Source organism: Octopus bimaculoides, chromosome 22 (assembly GCF_046866305.1).
Source record: "Octopus bimaculoides isolate indiv1 chromosome 22, ASM4686630v1, whole genome shotgun sequence".
Lineage (NCBI taxonomy): Eukaryota > Metazoa > Mollusca > Cephalopoda > Octopoda > Octopodidae > Octopus > Octopus bimaculoides.
This window is the reverse complement of record NC_142949.1, coordinates 12,118,706-12,139,329: the sequence shown is the minus strand read 5'-3', so window position 1 is coordinate 12,139,329 and position 20,624 is coordinate 12,118,706. Positions and strand designations below refer to the sequence as shown.

The 20,624-nt window shown below is 36.5% G+C and overlaps 1 long non-coding RNA gene across 1 annotated transcript in view; it reads left to right on the top strand.

Annotated features, from left to right (window-relative positions):
• The first annotated feature begins 1,568 nt into the window (after positions 1 to 1,568).
• LOC149131400 (uncharacterized) overlaps positions 1,569 to 20,624 on the top strand; it is a 39,468-nt gene continuing 20,412 nt past the window's right edge. The window contains exons 1-2 of the long non-coding RNA XR_016237919.1: positions 1,569 to 1,685; positions 18,561 to 18,630. This is a non-coding gene — a long non-coding RNA (uncharacterized LOC149131400). The remainder of the gene's footprint in view (positions 1,686 to 18,560; positions 18,631 to 20,624) is intronic.

Here is a 20,624-nt window from a genome sequence, read left to right as displayed (position 1 = left end):
TTGTAGTTTAGAATCAGTAGTTCTTTGACTGCTATTTCTAAATTTTCAGTATGTTGGAGAAGCAACTCAATGCAAATCCCTGTATATTTATGATGATAAATGGTTTTACCGATAAAGGTTTTTTTCATACTGAACTACTTGGCAAAATTGTTAATTATTAATTCTATTATTAATTGACGATTCCCTGCCCTTATTCTTGTATATATATATATATATATATATATATATATATATATATATATATATATATATGTATTGAAAGAAGAAATGTATTCCCACTCAGGAAAAAATATAGGAGAATTTGTTTTGGGGTTTGAAAATGCACCTGATTCTCAAAATGTGTAATTGTTTTTAAATTTTGTAATAAATTTATTCAAATACCAAACCGGTTTCGACATGTTTTGTTTATCAATGTACAAATATATAAATGAAAGGTTTAGGAGAGTTTAAAGTTACAAGTTAAAAATTGGACAAACTTGTTTAAATGAACAAATGTTTAAATGTTCACAGAAATTTCAATGAGTCTCACAGGGATAGATAGTAATATCAATGTAAATGTTTGGTGATGATCAAACTCTCCGAAACCCTTTCATCATCATCATCGTTTAACGTCTGCTTTCCATGCTGGCATGGGTTGGATGGTTTGACTGAGGACTGGCGAGCTAGATGGCTAGACCAGGCTCCAGTCTGATCTGGCAGAGTTTCTACAGCTGGATGCCCTTCCTAATGCCAACCACCCCGTGAGTGTAGTGGGTGATTTTACGTGCCACCGGCACAAGGGCCAGTCTGGGGGTACTGGCAAGGCCACGCTGAAATGGTGTTTTTTACGTGCCATATATAAAATACAAAATGGGACAAGAACGCAAAACATCCAGACACTTAGATGATACAAGAAAGGGGCAACAAAACAACGAGACAGACAATACAAAGAAAACAAGGACGGGTCATTCGGGATTTCTTTCCTCAGTTGAGTTCCAGATCATCTTTGCAGTTTTGGTTGGTTATACTCGAGATTGCTCCAATCTGGCCAGCCCCAAGGAAAAACTAAGCTAAGAGCATTAGATTCCGAATGACCCGTCCTTGTTTTCTTTGTATCGTCTATCTGGATGTTTTGTTGTCCCTTTTTTGTATCACCTTACTGTTTGGATGTTTTGTGTTCTTGTCCCATTTTGTATTTTATATATATATATATATATATATATATATATATATATATATATATATATATATATATATATGTGTGTGTGTGTGTGTATAGTAATTTAAGATTAGGTAGGGTATATAATACCACTTGCTAAAATCAGAGCCTATGCTCTACAGACTGTGATAAAAATTACAATAAAGATACACAAGAGCAATGCAAGGAACAATTCAGAAATAGGTTTATCCTTGCTTCGAATACAGAGATAATACAGATTATCCATACCAATTGATTTCACGCTTTGCATGATAAACATGCTTTGTGATCTTCAATTGAAAACAACATTTAACAGCTATTTCTAAAATATTCACTATGTTATCTTGTGTGCGTTCCTAACTTTAAACGTTCTGCTCTGTTTAAAAGAAACTATCGTAAACAAGGAAAATTGGAAAGAGGCAGTATTATTAGAGTTATTTACAGAAATAAGAAGGTGGCCAACAACTTCACACTTTTACAGACACAATATGAAGTAATTTAAGATTAGGTAACGTATATAATACCACCTACTAATATCATATGTATATATATGTACATATGAATACATGTATATATATAAACATATATATATATTTATATATATACATATATAATTATATATATACATATATAATTATATATATATATTTAGATATATACATGCGTAAATGATATGTATTACTGTGTGTGCATACACACACACACATACACCCACATATATATAGTCACATATTAGTTAATTTATGTTATTCATACAGTTATATATTATATCCATGTATGCACATATATAAACACATATATATACATATGTACATATACATATGTATATGCATATATATATCTTTATATACATATATATATATACACACACACACACACACACACACACATATATATGCATACATACTTACATACATACATATATATATATATATATATGTGTGTGTGTGTGTGTGTGTGTATATGTGTGTGTGTGTATATATTATTAATGCAGGTGCTGACTAGCACCCTTTGTCATTTTAGTGACGTCTATATATATATATATATATATATATATATATATATATATATACATACATACAGATACATACACACTCACATATGTATATGTATGTATAATAATTCATAATAAGTGCAAAGTAGTTAATTTAGATCTGTTATTCTACAAGACATGTTATGAATCTAGAAGTTACCTAAAACAGACATCGTTAATAATTTAATTAAGATAATAAATTATAGAAATTGGCAAATCTTTCACAGAAAATAGAGACAAATTGGTTGTCTTATGCGTTGAGTCAGCCAGGTTAGAGTCCAGTCACTGGATGTGCATGCATATATATATATATATATATATATATATATATATATATATATATATATATATATATATATATATATAAGTGTACATACATACATATACATATATATATATAACATGAGAGAGTTAGGGGTTGAGGGTACAACCCATTAAGGGATAGTATCTATCCAGTATACTGCTGGGAGGGTACCCAATTATTGCTACACTAGTGCTATACTAGGTGCAATCAATGTATATATATGTATATATATGTATATATATGTATATATATGTATATATATATATATGTGTGTATATATGTATACGTGTGGGTATATGTATATGTGGGTGTGTGTGCATGTATAAGTATGTGTGCGTGTGTGTACATCTAGTTGTGTGTGTGTGTGTGTGTGTGTATTTATGTATGTGTATATGTATAGGTGAGTATGTAGGTAGGTATGTAGTTGTGTACATACGGATGTAAGGATAGTTGGCCACACAGTTGTGTATGTATGAATAAGTATGGGTATATGTGAGGGGACATAATGTGTATAAGGATGTATATCTGGATATGTATAGATGAGAATGTATTTATCCTCATTGTTACTGTTGTGGCTATAGAATTAAGGGATGTGTGGCTGCGCGCATACATATGTGTGTACATACACGCACGCATGAGAGTGAGTACGGGGGGGATATACACAGCACAGCACACGTGTGTGTGGAGGGGGTGCGCAGGCAGGCTAGCATCTTGACCGGCCAGTGGCTATCCAACCGTAGCTAAGCGTAGGCAGTTTAAAACAATAGTTGCCCAATTGGAAGGAGGAAGTTAACGGTAGTAATCAACCCTCCCTCAATAGCAGCAGAATGGTGGAACCGTTGGAAGAGGCAACAGGATATCTTACACCGCTAAGTTTGAAAGTTTGGCATATTATTGTTGTTGTTGTTGTTGTTGTCACCATCATCGTCACCTTCACTGTTATTGCTACTAGAACATTAATAACTTGTATAAAATGAACTTCTGCATAGAACCTTCCAATATATACAGAAATGACACACACACACTCAACAAAACTTCCTTTCTAAAAAACACTTCCAGCTTTCTAGATACGGCTAATAGAGCTGATGCCACAAACAACGTATGTGGTGGAATGTTTGCTTATAAAAACTTGTATATGCACACATGAGAGTAAGGGGACATCCGAGTAAGGCTGTGCACACGAACCCACACATATAGATGTGCATTGGAGTGCCTATAGCGACCTATCTATAGTGTTTGTAGGCTTTTTGGGTGCCTTGTATTTTAAGGGTTTTTGACATATATTTTTTTATATTCTTGCATGTCCCACATGCTATACCTTCATTTATGTATTCTTTTTTACTACTATTATTATTTTTTTCCTGCTGTACCCTTATTTGTATTTTTATTTTTATTTTTATTTATATTTTGATTTCAATTGTATTTTTTATTTTTATTTCTATCTTATTTTTGCTGTTGTTTTTCTTCTGGTCTCTACCACACCTCTGTTTTTACCTCTTGCTCTACATCTGTATGTAACCCTTTGTGAATCTCTGAAGAGGCCTAGAGGTTCAGGCATGTAACCCCATTTCAAAATGTCATCCGATAATCACTCCGGAAAGGAATATTCGGATAGAATGGGGCCTGCCAAAACTAGGCCGAAACAGCTGTAAGATTAAACTTCTGTTCATCCTCTAATTCCTTATGTACTTTGTACTTCTATATGTAAACCATGTTGGCAAAATAACATAGTCTGCCATGGACACCTGTGCTTTGGTTCTTTCTTTCTTTTTCTTTTCTTCCTTTCTTTTGTCACTTTTGTTTTGAATTAAATTAATGAATTCAACGGGATACACCGTCTGCAAGTAGTTGGGTTCAGCATATTATCCTCCATTTTCTAATTGTTACACACATATATATATATATATATGAAGTGTGTATATATATATATATATATATATATATATATATATATACAATAACTACGAAATCATGATCTATAATTTAGTTTGTTTTTAAGGGGTTGGCTTTGAGAGTTGCATTTCCTTGCATTCGGTAAAAATGTGCTTTTTATAGTAGTCTGACCTTAGAGTCCCTCATGGCGTGAGGCGTTATTATATAAATATATATTTCGGGAATAAATGATGGATTTTTTCCCTTATGAGGTTTTTTTTCACGCTAGCTACTTGATAAATTCTTGTAAAAGAATTCGTCCTATTATTGAAATTTACCTATATATATATAGGTGCAGGAGTGGCTGCATGGTAAGTAGCTTGCTACCCAACCACATGGTTCTGGGTTCAGTGCCACTGTGAGTGGATTTGGTAGATGGAAGCCTGTCATATATATGTATATATATATATGTGTGTGTGTGTATGTTTGTACGTCTGTGTTTGTCCCCCACCCCTAACATTGCTTGACAACTGATACTGGTGTGTTTACATCCCCGTAACTTAGCGGTTCGGCAAAAGAGACCGATAGAATAAGTACTAGGCTTACAAAGAATAAGTCCCGGGGTCGATTTGCCCGACTAAAGGCGGTGCTCCAGCATGGTCGCAGTCAAATGACTGAAACAAGTAAAAGAGTAAAAGAGTAAAGAGTATTGGTTTCAAATTTTGGCACTAGGCCAGCAATTCCAGGTGGGGGAGTGGATTACATCAACCTCAGTATAGAACTGGTACTTATTTTATCAACCTCAAAAGGTTGAAAGTTGAAGCTGACCCTGGCAGTATTTGACCTCGGAGTGTAAATTAGGAAGAAATGGTGTTAAGCATTTTATCTGGGACAATGTTGATTCTACCAACTTGCCGCCATCTTGATGTATATCTTTTATCTTTTACTTTTTTACTTGGTTCAGTCATTAGACTGCGGTCATACTGGGGCACCACCTTGAAGAATTTTTAGTCAAATGTATCAACCCCTTTACAATTTTGTAAGCCTGGTACTTACTCTTTCGATCACTTCTGCCGAACTGTTAAGTTACAAGGACATAAACACACCAACACCGGTTGTCTAGCAGTGGAGGTGGAGGGGACAACCACAGACATACACACATAGATATATGCATATACATATATAAATATATAAATATATATATATATATATCACATATATATATATATATATATATATATATATATCATCATCATCATCGTTTAACGTCCGCTTTCCATGCTAGCATGGGTTGGACGATTTGACTGAGGACTGGTGAAACCGGATGGCAACACCAGGCTCCAATCTAAATTTGGCAGAGTTTCTACAGCTGGATGCCCTTCCTAACGCCAACCACTCAGAGAGTGTAGTTGTTGATTATTATTCTTCAATAAGTGGGGAACCTTTGAAAAAGCAATCAATTTGGCTAAAAGATACATTAATATTACACAAAGCAACTTGCAGATTGTTATGCATACAAGAAGATCCCTCCAATCTGATCGGTAGTTTTGATACTAATATGGAGAACTTTGAAGGGGACAAATTATATGATCTAGTAGGTTTATGGTGTTGGTTTATGTCTGTTGGGTAAGACAAACTGATGTCTTTGAATAGTGTGAGCTGTTATAAATATTAAGAAATTCAGCATAACTATAATGGCAAATGCAAACTTTACAACTATAAACTTCACTTTTGGGATGTCATACATATATATATATATATATATATATATATATATATATATATATATATATATATATTCTTTTATTCTTTTACTTGTTTCAGTCATTTGACTGTGGTCATGCTGGAACACCGCATTTAGTCAGGCAAATCGACTCTAGGACTTATTTTTTGTAAGCCTAGTACTTATTCTATTGGTCTCTTTTGCCAAATCGCTAAGTTAGAGGGACATAAACACAACAGCATCAGTTGTCGAGGTATTTGTACTACAGAGCTTGAGCTGGTTCCAGCTGGGTTGGTATCAAAAGGGTTAAGAATTGTTTCTCGATTATATATTTTAACCCTTGTGTTACCATATTGCTGTTGAGATTCCCTGTGTTTCTTTCAATTAATTTAAAATATAACAAAGAATTTAGTAAAATAACTTAGTTATCATTGAGCTAGTGTTAGGAACATAAATTGTGACTAAGGTTTAGTGGAAGATTTTAATTCAAAACTTATGAAAACAAGACATTTGTACTACAGAGCCAGAGGTAGTTTCAGCCGGGTTGGTATCAAGAGGGTTGATATTAGAAGGGATTATAATAATCTTTCTATTGTGTGTGTGTTTGTTAGATGGAAGTGGATACACACATACATACACACACACACACATGCATGTGTGTGTGTTTGTGTGTGTCTCCTTGTCCTGATATCACATGATTGTTGTAAATGAATGTCATTCATTTCCAATATTCTGCAAAAACATGTATCGCCATGGAGAAATGTTACTTTGTTTAGGAACAGGTGAAGGTTGATGACAGGAAGGGCATCCAGCTGTAAAACACCTTCTTCAATGAATGATCCATGCAAATATGGAAAATTAAATGTTTAAATGACGTTAATGAAGCCTATGCTCCCTGACAGAAAGGAGTAAAAGGAAACAAATGGAGAGAGAATGAACGAAATGGAGAGAGAAAGACTGTGTAGAATTCAGTAGTCCAACATGGCGAAATGGCTGGAAAAAAGAGGTTGCATGAAAGGAAGATAATAATAAAAAGAGGTTGAATGAAAGGGAGATAATAATAAATCAGTAATGGTGATCCCAGTGAACTAAGGTGCACAAGCATATGTGTGTATGTGAGAATGGTGTGTGTGAGTGTGTATATATTTACATTTGCATGTATATAAGCAAAAATAAGCTAAGTGAAAGAATTGAGAGTGGCCATCAGCATACATTTGAGCAACAGATAAAATACAGGTGTATCAAATACCATATAACATAAATTCTTGATTTATTAAAATTGTTTCACCCTTTACAGGATGGATCAATATTACCAAATAGCAATTAAGACCAACTCCACTTAGTGAAGGGGAGATAATCTTATGAATCAAGGATTCTCCAAAGTTGATGTCTCATTAAGAAGAAAGACTGGTTTATTGTATGGAGATAAGAGGAGAGTTGTGAACATGTTTCTACCTCAATAGTGTCATCAGCTTGACAATTGTCCTACTTTATGTCCAGTAGAGTAGCCAATGGACTTAGACTTACACAAAAAGAGTAGAACATGTTTATGGCTTTCGTAATTTGCATATTTTAAACATAAATAAGCTAAGGGAAATAACTCAGAGTGGTCAATGGCATGTATTGAACCATGTAAACACACACACACACACACACACACACGTGTGTGTGTGGTTAGAAGTTTGCTTCCTAACTACATGATCCTAGGTTCAGTCCTACTGCAAGTGTCATCTACTATAGCCCCAGGTCAACCAAAGCCTTGTGAGTGGATTTGGTATGCAGATGCTGAAAAAGAAGTGCATTGTGTGTGTGTATGTGAGTGTGTATGTGAGTGTGTGTATGTGAGTGTGTGTATGTGTATTAATGTATGTATATATATATATCAGTGTTTATCTGTGTGTTTATGTTTGTCTCCGACCATTGTTTGACATGTGGTGTTAGTTTGTTTATGTCCCTGTAACTTAGTAGTTCAGCAAAAAGACACCAACGAAATAAATAGAACGCTTTAAAAAAAAATAAGAACTGGGGTCGATTTCATTGGCTAACATGCTACGAGGCAATGCCCCAGCATGGTCGCAGTCTAATGACTGAAATAGGTAAAAGACAAAAGATACATCATCATCCTCACTATTATCATCATCATCATCATAATCGTCATCATCATTATCATTATCATCAACGTCATTAACATCATCAGCATCATCTTCATCTTCATCATTATCATCAACATTAGTATCATCATCATCATCATCATCATCATCATCATCATCATCATCATCATCATCTAATGTTGGTTTCCATGCTGGCATGGGTTGAATGGGTTTGACAAAGTACTAAATAAGCCAGAGAACTTCACCAGGCTCCAATTGCCTGTTTTGGCAGGGTTTCTACAGCTGGATGCCTGCCCTTCCTAATGCCAACCACTTTTCATAATGTACTGGGTGCTTTTTTTTACATGGTTCCACCACAGGTGCTTTTTACATGGCACCTCTATGTTATATGTATATATATATATATTCATATATAAGAGTGTATACAGATATATACACAAAGACAAGACCTATGACAGGACTCCTTACATACTAGAAAGGGTAGTTAAACCCAACCACGAAAAAATAACTCTAAAGGCATGCCAACAAACCACTAGAATGAGAAGAATTATTATTTTTAGTCAATCCCAAACTTGAGTTTCCCTATTAATGTTAATGAGAAAATAAATTAATTTGTCATCTGTAGTTCATCAGTGGGATTGCTAAGACAATGCATAATTATGTAGCAATAATACGTACAGGAAAAGCACATGTGAGCTACATCGTTATAACATGATGGATTCAAATTAAACATGCAGGCACATTTATGTAGCCAGCAGCAAATAATTAATTTTTAAAAACTGTGTATTATAAGCCACAGAATTAGGAAGTTTACTGTGTAAGGGTAAACAATTAGAATAATTTATCATCAGTGTTTCGCATGCAAAATAGAGGTCTTCTCTTTGTGTTTATATGTCTATATGCACTCTTATATATGAAAATACATCTTATGACTTTTATCATGCATGCAAACCAGTTGTTGGCACTCCGTCACTTACGACGACAAGGGTTCCAGTTGATCCAATCAATGGAACAGCCTGCTCGTGAGATTAACGTGCAAGTGGCTGAGCACTCCACAGACACGTGTAACCTTAACGTAGTTCTCGGGGATATTCAGCGTGACACAGTGTGACAAGGCTGACCCTTTGAATTACAGGCACAACAGAAACAGGAAGAAAGAGTGAGAGAAAGTTGTGGTGAAAGGGTACAGCAGGGTTCGCCACCATCCCCTGCTGGAGCCTCGTGGAGCTTTAGGTGTTTTTGCTCAATAGACACTTACAACGCCCAGTCTGGGAATCGAAACCGCGATCCTATGACCGCAAGTCCGCTGCCCTAACCACTAGGCCATTGCGCCTCCACGCATGCGAACCAGTGGTAATAAATTATTCTAATTTTTTACCCTTATGATATATATATATATATATATATACCGGAGTAAGCATATAAATGTGAAACAAGGTGGAAAAAAGAGTACTCAAATACCAGAGGTAAAGTAATATGCTTTATTTAAAAGCAGCAGAAATATAACAAAAGCTGTTACTCAGAGTTTCATGTTCCTGTTCATCGGACAGTTTTGTTAAAATGGAACAGAAATAACGACATAATCAAAACTAGTTAAAGAATACACCTTTAAAAATGGATTTGTTTCATTGGTCCTTTCATTTAACGGTCTTAAGCATGCAATGAACAAAATAAACAAATGAATGAATTCAACATAAATTCATCCTATCATAAAATCGAGGAAAACCTTAAATCGAAGAGCAGATTCAAAATACATATTACAAATAATTACATATATATATATATATATATATATATATATATATATATATATATCATCATCATCATCATCATCATCGTTTAACGTCCACTTTCCATGCTAGCATGGGTTGGACGATTTGACTGAGGACTGGTGAAACCGGATGGCAACACCAGGCTCCAGTCTGATTTGGCAGAGTTTCTACAGCTGGATGCCCTTCCTAACGCCAACCACTCAGAGAGTGTAGTGGGTGCTTTTACGTGTCACCCGCACGAAAACGGCCACGCTCGAAATGGTGTCTTTTATGTGCCACCCGCACAAGCCAGTCCAGGGGCACTGGCAACGATCTCGCTCGAAAATCCTACAGGAGCCAGTCAGGCGGTACTGGCAACGGCCACGCTCAAAATGGTGCATCTCATGTGCCACCCGCACAAGAACCAGTCCAGGAGCACTGGCAACGATCTTACTTGGCTTGCCGGGTCTTCTCACGCACAGCCCATTTCCAAAGGTCTCGGTCCGTAGTCATCGCCTCGGTGAGGCCCAATGTACGAAGGTCTTGCCTCACCACCTCAGCCCAGGTCTTCCTGGGCCTACCTCTTCCACGGGTTCCCTCAACTGTTAGGGTGTGGCACTTTTTCACGCAGCTATCCTCCTCCATTCTCACCACATGTCCATACCAGCGCAATCGTCTCTCTTGCACGCCACAACTGATGCTTCTAATGTTCAGTTTTTCTCTCAAGATACTTACACTCTGACGGGTATTCACATTGACATTACACATCCAACGGAGCATACTGGCTTCATTCCTTGCGAGCTTACGTATGTCCTGGAACATATATATAGTTATAGTTTTGTTTCGAAACACTTGGACAGCGTAGAAGTGCTCAAGTTGAACCTGAGGCGTTAGATAAGTATAATGAATATGAGAGAAAGAGTTCAAATCATGCAAACTACGGGTTTAATTAAGATAAAAATAAGAACTGTCCAAGCTGGAATATATATATTGATATATTAGAAATATTAAAATATAAAAATAGACATGGACATATAAATATATGGATATATAAACATAATAAGAATGGAATATAGATAAAAACGGTTCTTTTTTTAAAAATTAAAATCAAAATTAAAATATGGTGTACAGAGAAAATGATAAGCATTAAAAAGAGTTTGGGGTTATATGTTAGAAGAAAATAAAGTATTCCAATGATCGTTTCTGGAGTTCATTCGTACACACACACCCACACACACACACGCACACACACACACACACACAACACACACATACACACACATATATATATATACACACACACATATATATATATACACACACACACATTTTATACACATATATATGTATATAAACACATATTTACATATCTTCATACACACACAAACACACAACACACACACACAAACACACAACACATACACACAAAACACACATACACACACATATATACACACACACATTTTATACACGTGTATATGTATATAAACACACATTTACATATCTTCATACACACACAAACACATAACACATGCACACAAAACATTCACACACACATACATATAGATATACATGCATACATGCATAGATACATACATGCATACATGCATAGATACATACATACACAAAACACACACAAACGTATATATTACTTTATATTCGCATGACAACAAGGAGAAAGAGATAGAGGCACAGTATAGGCAGAGAATGGAAGTTCTTACAACGATGACAATAAGATTGATGACAATAGGGATGAAGCTGCTACTGCTGATGGTGATTATGATAAAGGTGGTTGTGGTGGTGGTGTTGGTGGTGGTGTTGGTAGTGTTGGTGGTGGTGGTGATGAGGTTAGTGATGGTCAACAACGTTGATGGCAAAAGATTGAAAATGATGAAGAAAGTGATGATGAAAATAGTGATGGTGATGAAGACGATGGCGATGAGGATGGTGGTGGTGGTGGAGGCAACGAAAATGTGATGGTGATGATGATGAGGCTGATAACGAAGGTGACAATGAGGAAAACAGCGACAACAATGATACCAACAATTTAGCACGAAATATCGAAGATCTTCCGTAGAAACGCATCATAATGGAACTAGTTCATTCCCCAGGAGCAATTTGAGTCAATGGAATCTATTAAGAACTGATTTTTCATATTTCGGGCACCAACTTGACATCTACTTCATTTTTGTCAAAGTATAGTTCTCTTCGCATACATATATCTATCTGCGTGTGTATCTGCATACGTGCATAAGCATTTCTCACTATATACACACGTATCTTTCTACTTATGCACATATATATATATTTGTCTGTGTGCATGTGTCGACAAAATCCGCACTTCTGATTTCACTCCAGAATATACCTATATTGAATATTGCTTCCTGTTCAGCTTTAATATATTTATTTAGATAAAAGTTTGCTAAGAAATAATATTAAAGCAACGCACATCACTGCGAGATAGTCTTCATCAAAACACCTGCTTCTACAACAATATCTATCAACCGCTTTCTTATATATCTTTGAAACTGTTATCTCTTTGTTGTGGCAGATAATCGGTGAAGGAATCATAAGAGAGTGCTACCGTTTTCCATTATGGTCTTATCACTGCTGGAACTAACAACAGTTCCAAACAACTGTGTCTTCAGATATTTCACAAGACATTCAGGAATGACTCTATCTACAGACTCTGATTTATTCAGTTGCTTTCTTCTTATATAGAATGCTGCGGATTTATTTGTCACAAGTGTTGGTATGGGCACAGGCATGTTATAGATGCAGGTGTGGCTGTGTGGTAAGAAGCTTGCTTCCCAACCACATGGCTTCAGGTTCAGTTCCACTGCATGGCACCTTGGGCAAGTGTCTTCTTCTATAGCCTCAGGCTACCCAAATCCTTGTGAGTTGACTTGGTAGACAGAAACTGAAAGAAGCCTGTTTTATACACACACACACACACACACACATAAATATGTATATATTTATATATTTTATCAACAATAAAAGAGGAATTCATTCAAGATTAATTAATTAAAGAGGTATTAATGAAAGACAATGTAAAGGAGCTTTAAATGAGATGTGTCTTATTTACAGATAAGGTGTATATTTGTAATAAAAGAGATAATTAAAGTTATGTCATAATTAAAGACATTGTGAAGTGGCATTAAAAAAGGCAATAAAATTGTATCTGATTAGAGGCTCTGTAAAGTGGCTTTTGATAAGATGTGTCTTATTTATAGATGAGATATATCTTACAGTAAAAGTGACGTTAATCCTCTAGCATTTAAACTAATCATACCTAGCCCAAATATTCTACATGTTTTACATTCAAACTGGCCATATCTAACCTCTCGCACCTAATGTGGCAATGCATGGCTTAGTGGTTAGGGTGTTAGACTCATGATCCTAAGATTGTGGTTTTGATTCCTGGACCGGATGATGTATTGTGTTCTTGAGCAAAACCCTTCATTTCATGTTGCGCCAGTCCACTCAACTGGCAAAAATGAGTAACCCTGCTTTTGACCAGCGTTCCATCCATGTAGGGAATTTATATCCTATGAAACTGGAAAGTCAGTCTTTATGAGATGGTGTGGCTAGAGAAGGAACTTTTTTCTCACATCTAATCTGCACTGGCATTCTAAAAATAAGCAATCACATCATAGAAATCTGAAAGCTATGAGATAATCCATGATTAACTCAAAGCAAATTGAATAAATAAGGATTACATTTGACAGAGTAATCTGAACTCTAAAGGATTAAAGAGATATCATATTTAAAGGCTCTGTAAAAGGGCTCTAAATATAAGGTCTCTTAGATGAGATATGCACCATGAACAGTAAACAAGGTATTAATTTTAGATGTGTCATATGTGAAGACACTGCGGCACTCTGCTGGCTATGATGGTGAGGGTTCCAGTTGATCTGATCAACGGAACAGCCTGCTCATGAAATTAACATGTTAATGGCTGAGTACTCCGCAAACATGTTCACCTTTAACATAGTTCCCAGGGAGATTCAGTGTGACATAGAATGTGACAAGGCTGGCCCCTTTGAATTACAGGTACAACTCATTTTTGCCAGCTGAGTGGACTGGAGCAGCATGAAAACAAGTGTCTTGCTCAAGGACACAGTGCTTTGCCAGGAATTGAACTCATGACCTCACAATTGTGATCTGAATATCCTAAGCCACTAAGCCATGCACCTTCACAAAGACACTGTAAAAGGGTCTTAAATAAAATGTGTCTTATCTATAGTAAAAGGTATTAATTAAAGATGTGTCATATTCAAAGATGTTATGAATTTGCATTAAATAAGATGTGTCTTAGAAGAGATATGTATTCTCAGCTGTGAAAGAGGAATTAATTCAAGATGTGTCATATTTAAAGACTCCGTGAAATAGCATTAAATCAGATCTGCTTTATTTAACTATTCAGTATTAAAGAAGAGATATAATAATAATAAAAAATTTAAGTACGAATAGCGTAGGAGTTGTTAATGGTTGCAGGGGTGGGGGTGGGGGTGGGTGGTATGTTGCATTCTACTTAAGGACAGAGATAAAAGAGAAGATAAGAACAGTAGTGAGTAGCAGGTAGGAGTGGTGGGTTGGATAGCGTATCTATTTGTCCATCCATAGTTTTCTTCACTTCAACATTTGAAATACTTAGGTTTCCAACCAACCAGAATCTTCCACAACCATTTCTAAACCGTTCTTCACACACACAAACACATGGACTCCATGCTTTTCCATAATTACAAAATCAATACAGCCTTTTAAGTAAGACAATATTCTATGGATTGGCATTACCATAATTTACTCAATCACATCTCATAATGTAGATATGTTGTCTCACCGTTTCCTAGGAAACCTGTATCGGGTAAAACACCCAACGCCAAATCCAATACGTTTCAACTACTTTTCATTCTGTTGCAGCGTTGCTGTCTTTCATTTTGCTTTTGATATGGTTAAGCCAGGATTACTTGGTAAATATATGAGCTTTATAATGTCTGACTTATAATGTTTCTTATCTATGATGATGGTATTTATGTAAAGCTTAAAACAAAGCAGAGATCAAGATCTGCTTTTAGATTAGCAGGTCTATGAGGTAATATATTAGAGAAGGAATATACAGTGTCGTTTTGGATATTCTTGCTAGTGACAGCTTCAACCGAGGAATCATACAACCATTTGTTTGGTTTGCTAGAAACAGCAGCTAGGTCTTTCTTGAATCATCACTGAGGAAATGACAAGGGACCAGGAGAGGTGGTCATTTTCTGAACTTGATGTGTCAAGCTAAGTAGAATCACTGTCTCCCACACATACAGGCTTGTCCTTTCAGGTGCCGGTGCCACTCAAGAGGCACCTGCGCCAGTGGCTCATAAAAAGCACGCAACATACTCTGTTAAGGGATTGGTTTTCGGAAGGGCATCTAGCCATAGAAACCATGCCATATAGAGATTTGGAGTGTTGACCATTCCCTGCTAGCCGGCTCCATGTCAAACTGTCCAATCCATGCCAGCATGGAGTGCAAACATTAAACAATGATGAGGATGGGGAGGATGATGATGAGGATGATGATGATGATGATGATGATGATGATGATGATGATGAGCCCCATTAGATAATGTAGTCCAAGATATCCGTAAAATGTAAGGATCACCTGGACTCAATCGTCTTTGATCATAGGGGAGATTGGTTAGAGTAGAATAAGTCGATGGTAGAGTGGGGGGGGAGAGAAGTCTTTGTGGTTTCTCATCATCATCGCCATCATGAGCACCGCCACATATACATATATATGTGGGGTGCAATGGGTAACTCGTCGCCACTTTATATTTTTAATTTTGTACATGTGCATTATTTATTTTAGATTTTGTCAACTACACAGTAGAGTAGGGTCAGTTGGGCACCGTCTTTAAGAAACCAGTGGCACAGCTAATAGAAGAGCGAAGGGAGCTGCTGCTCCCTTGTGGGCACATTTTTTCAAAATTGGTGCCTTTCCTACAATTTCTTTAACTCTTTAGTTCACTTGTGCAATAAAAAGTTGAATCTATCTTTTCCTTTTGTCAATCACATGACTTTGGTAAAACTTTCTGGACTTAATTTGACCAACCTCCCGTGTTTTTAAACTGCCTGCTCAATCTCCTGTGATGTGTTGGTGGCTACTGACCTCTGAAGAACCAAAGCCCAGGCATCATAACCTCTCAATACTGGATTATCCGGTGGAGTTTCATCTTTTTTATGTCACACTTGTATCAGTAGATTATGTGTTTCACACATAATCCTTTCTACTATAGGCATAAAGCCTGAAATTTTGGGGGAGGGGGCTACTCAATTACATTGACACCAGTGCATAACAGGTACTTATTTCATTGACCCAGGAAAGATAAAAGGCAAAGACAACCTTGGTAGAATTTGAACTCAGAACATAAGGACAGATGAAATGCCTTTTGCCCAGTGTGCTAATGGTTCTACCTTTAGCTGGCTGCCTTTTTCCATACATAACGACATCGTTACTGAAACATGAAATTAATGAGTATAGAATACAATTACATATGTTAAGAGAAATGAGTTTGAAATTGTTTGGTGTGGGTCATGGCGCCATTTTTTATGTGCTCGCTCCTAACTTTAGAACCTGGCTACAGCTCTGATACATATACACTTCATACATACATACATACATACATACATACATACATACATACATACATACATACATACATACATACATGCATACATACATGCATACACACATCATACATACATACTCACAAACACACATACATACATACATGCATACATACATATATACATACATACACATCATACACACATACACACATACATACACACATGATACATATATACATACATACACACACACATCATACATACATACACATCATACATACATACACACACATCATACATACATACACCCACACATACATACACACATACACACATACATACATACATACATACATACATACACACACATACATACACAAATACATAATACATATACAGAAACACACATTCATGCATACATCCACACATGCGCACATACACACATACACACATACATACATACACACATATATAAAGACACATACTTCACACATGCATATACACACACAGACATTCATAGACATACAGATAGAGGTGTACATATGCATAACTGCACAGATACACACGCGCACATAGTCATATGCATAAATATTCCTGTTTGTATATATAACACACAAATGCACATACGCATAGACACACACACACACACACACACACACACACCTGTTATTGACTAATGGCATGTTACATTAGTTACGGTTGCTTGTCCATCACAAAATAATTTATTGCAATATCGCAACAAGTTCCTCATCTTCATCACCATCACCATCACCATCACCATCATCATCATCATCACCATCATCATAGTCGTCATCATAATTGTCATGATTGATATCATCATGATTGTCATTTGCCATTGTCATCATCATCATTTCTATCATCACCATCGTAATCGTCACCATCACCAACATCATTATCCTTCTTTTTCTCCTCTTTCTCCTCCTCCTCATCATCATCCTGATTGTCATTTCCCATTGTCATCATCAGTACCATCCTCCTCTTCCCCTTCCTCCCCTTCCCCTTCCTCCTCTTCCCCTTCCTCCTCTTCCTCCTTCTCTTCTTCTTCCTCCTCCTCCTCCTCTTTACCACCACCACCACCACCATCGTTGTAGTCCTCCACCTCCTTATCATACTGATTGCTGACATCATCATCATGATTATCATTTGCCATTGTTATCATCATCACCATCATCACCTCATCCTCATCATCGCCACCACAGCCATCACAATCCCCCTTTTCCTTCTCCTCTCCCTCCTCCTCCTCCTTGTCATCATCATTATCATCAATCGTCACCACCACCACCACCACCACCACCACCGCCCTCACCAAAATCATCATCATCCTTATCTTCTTCCTGCCCCTCCTCCTCATCTGCTATCTTAGAGAGTACGCACAGCATAGCTCTAATGACCCAGGTGTTATAATTCCTGACATCTGTGTACTCTAGAACCATCGTTAATAAAAGAAGGTATGTTATCCAGAGAGTACACAGCGTCAGTCGATACGCTTGTTAGACTCTGAGTACTTTAACCATTCCATTATTGAAGAACTGTTTCTTTGAGAAAGAAGCAAAAACAGAAAAGAAGAAAAAAAAATTAAGTTAGTTGAAACCCTTAATTCTCATTTGTCAATTTTCTACAAAGAAACAAATATTCTTTGTGATTCTTTGTCAGTTTAGAAGCCTTATTGAAGTGAGAAGCAGGGAAATTGTAGAGACAATATGTAATGAGCTAATAACTAAGCAAACCTTTAATATTTCTTTCTTATGTTTTTTAATATTTTTTTTGTTCTCGTTGTTGTTGTTGTTGCTGTTGTTTAAAGAGATTTTTGAAATGTATATGACAATAGATAATGGTTTTTTTTCTTTTCTTCTTTCTCTTTGAAATTCCTGCAAGTATTGTTTTCGAAGGAATAATGGTATTACACATTTTTTTACTGTTTAAATTTTTCTATTTTTTTTTTTTGAGGGAGGAGAAGAATTTGTGATCACAGCATGTAGAAGAATGAAGGTGGGAAATTTCTTGAAGAAAAGAATTGGTAATTTGGACTTTGCTGTAGGTTTAGTGGGGGAAAGATACTATTTTTTGACCCTGGCTCTGGATATGAGGTGAGGAATATTGCATAGAATAGAGTGATTGGCTGTGTGGTAAGAAGCTTGCTTCCCAACCAAATGGTTCCAGGTTCAGTCTCACTGTGTGGCACCTTGGGTAAGTGTCTTCTACTATAGCCTTGGGCCAACCAAAGCCTTGTGAGTGGATTTGGTAAACGGAAACTGAAAGATGTCTGTAGTATATATGTATATATATATATATATATATATATATATGTTTGCATATCTGTGTTTGTCCCTCCCCCACCATCGCTTGACAACTGATGTTGGTGTGTTTATATGCCCGTAACTTAGCGGTGCAGCAAAAGAGACCCATAGAATAAATCCTGGATTGATTTGTTTGACTAAAGGTGGTGCTCCAGCACGGCCACAGTCAAATGACTGAAACTAGTAAAAGAATAATCAATGGACCTCAACTGGGGTCCATGTGGCCCTCCAGGGTTCACATGGCCCTTGTGGGGTTCACAAGGCCCTTGTGGGGTTCACATGGCCCTTGTAGGTTCCACATAAGATTTTAACAATTCCTAATAATATTTAATTCTAAAAATATAATAATAGGATTTTTTTTAAACATTGAATGACTATAAGGTTCCACCTGAGTAAAAGAGGGTTGGAAGGGGTCGATAAGCAAAAATGGTTGAGAATCAGTTTTAGATAAAGATATACACTCTCTCTCCTTTTAAAGATATACTGTAAGGAAAATGCATCCATCCATTCATCAATCTATCCATCCATCCATACATCATTTATCAAGATATCTATCTGTCTGTCTATCTCTGTCCATCTCTGTCTGTCTGTCTGTCTATCTATCTATCCACCCATTGATCAATCCATCCATCCATCAAGACATCTAACTATCTGTTGACCTTTTATTGCCCATATTTGTTTAAAATTTTTTTATATAATCTGTGCGAAGCACCTAAGCTTCATTTGTGTATTTTTCGAAGGGAAGAATTGGCCCCTAGGGGCAGTTCCAGCCCCGTCAAAATATAAATTTTTTCTCGGCATTTGGAAAAACGTCGAGAAACATTGTTTTGGAACGCTGTTCGAGTCTGTTCTTCGAACATCATTTCCCTAGCCTTGGAACGCTAGATAAGAAAAAGAACGAAAACTGCACGCGCACACAAAAAGAAATTTCTAAGAACGTCATGAAAACAGCAACCACACATGTTGACAGCCCTCTCACCACCACCACCACCACCACCGCCATATTCCTGTTGAAATACAGTGTTTATCTCAACCAATTTTTAAAATAATGAAGAATTTAGTAAAATAACTTCTTATGATCTTTGAGCTGGTGTTGGGAACATGACTCAGTAGTTAGAGCATCGGGCTCACAATCATGAGGCAGTGAGTTTGATTCCTGGACCGGGCTGTGTTGTGTTCTTGAGCAAGATACTTTATTTCACATTGCTCCAGTTCACTGATCTATAGAAAGGAGTCGCGATGTCACTGGTGCCAAGATGTATCAGCCCTTTTGCCTTTCCCTTGGACAACATCAGTGGCATGAAGATGGGAAGCTGGTATGTGAGGGCGATTGCTGGTCTTCCATAAACAACCTTGCCCAGACTTGTGCCTCGGAGGGTAACTTTCTAAGTGCAATCCCATCGAATGACCGAAGGGGGTCTTTACTCTTCACCCTAGGAACATAAATGGACATGAAAATTTGATAGGTTTTGATTTCGATCACTTTAACCCTTTTGTTACCATATTTTGATTGATTGAAATACATTGTCTTCGTCTCAATCAATTTCAAAGAATTTAGCAAGACAATTTTGGTCAATAACATGAAATTTTATACGAAGGTTTTTCTTTAGATCCCCTTAAAGCAACAAGTTTGTCTCAAAGAACTAGAAGGTTGATATCAAGAACATGGAACCATTTTGTTACCGTATTTCACTTGCAATGCCTTTGTTTCAAC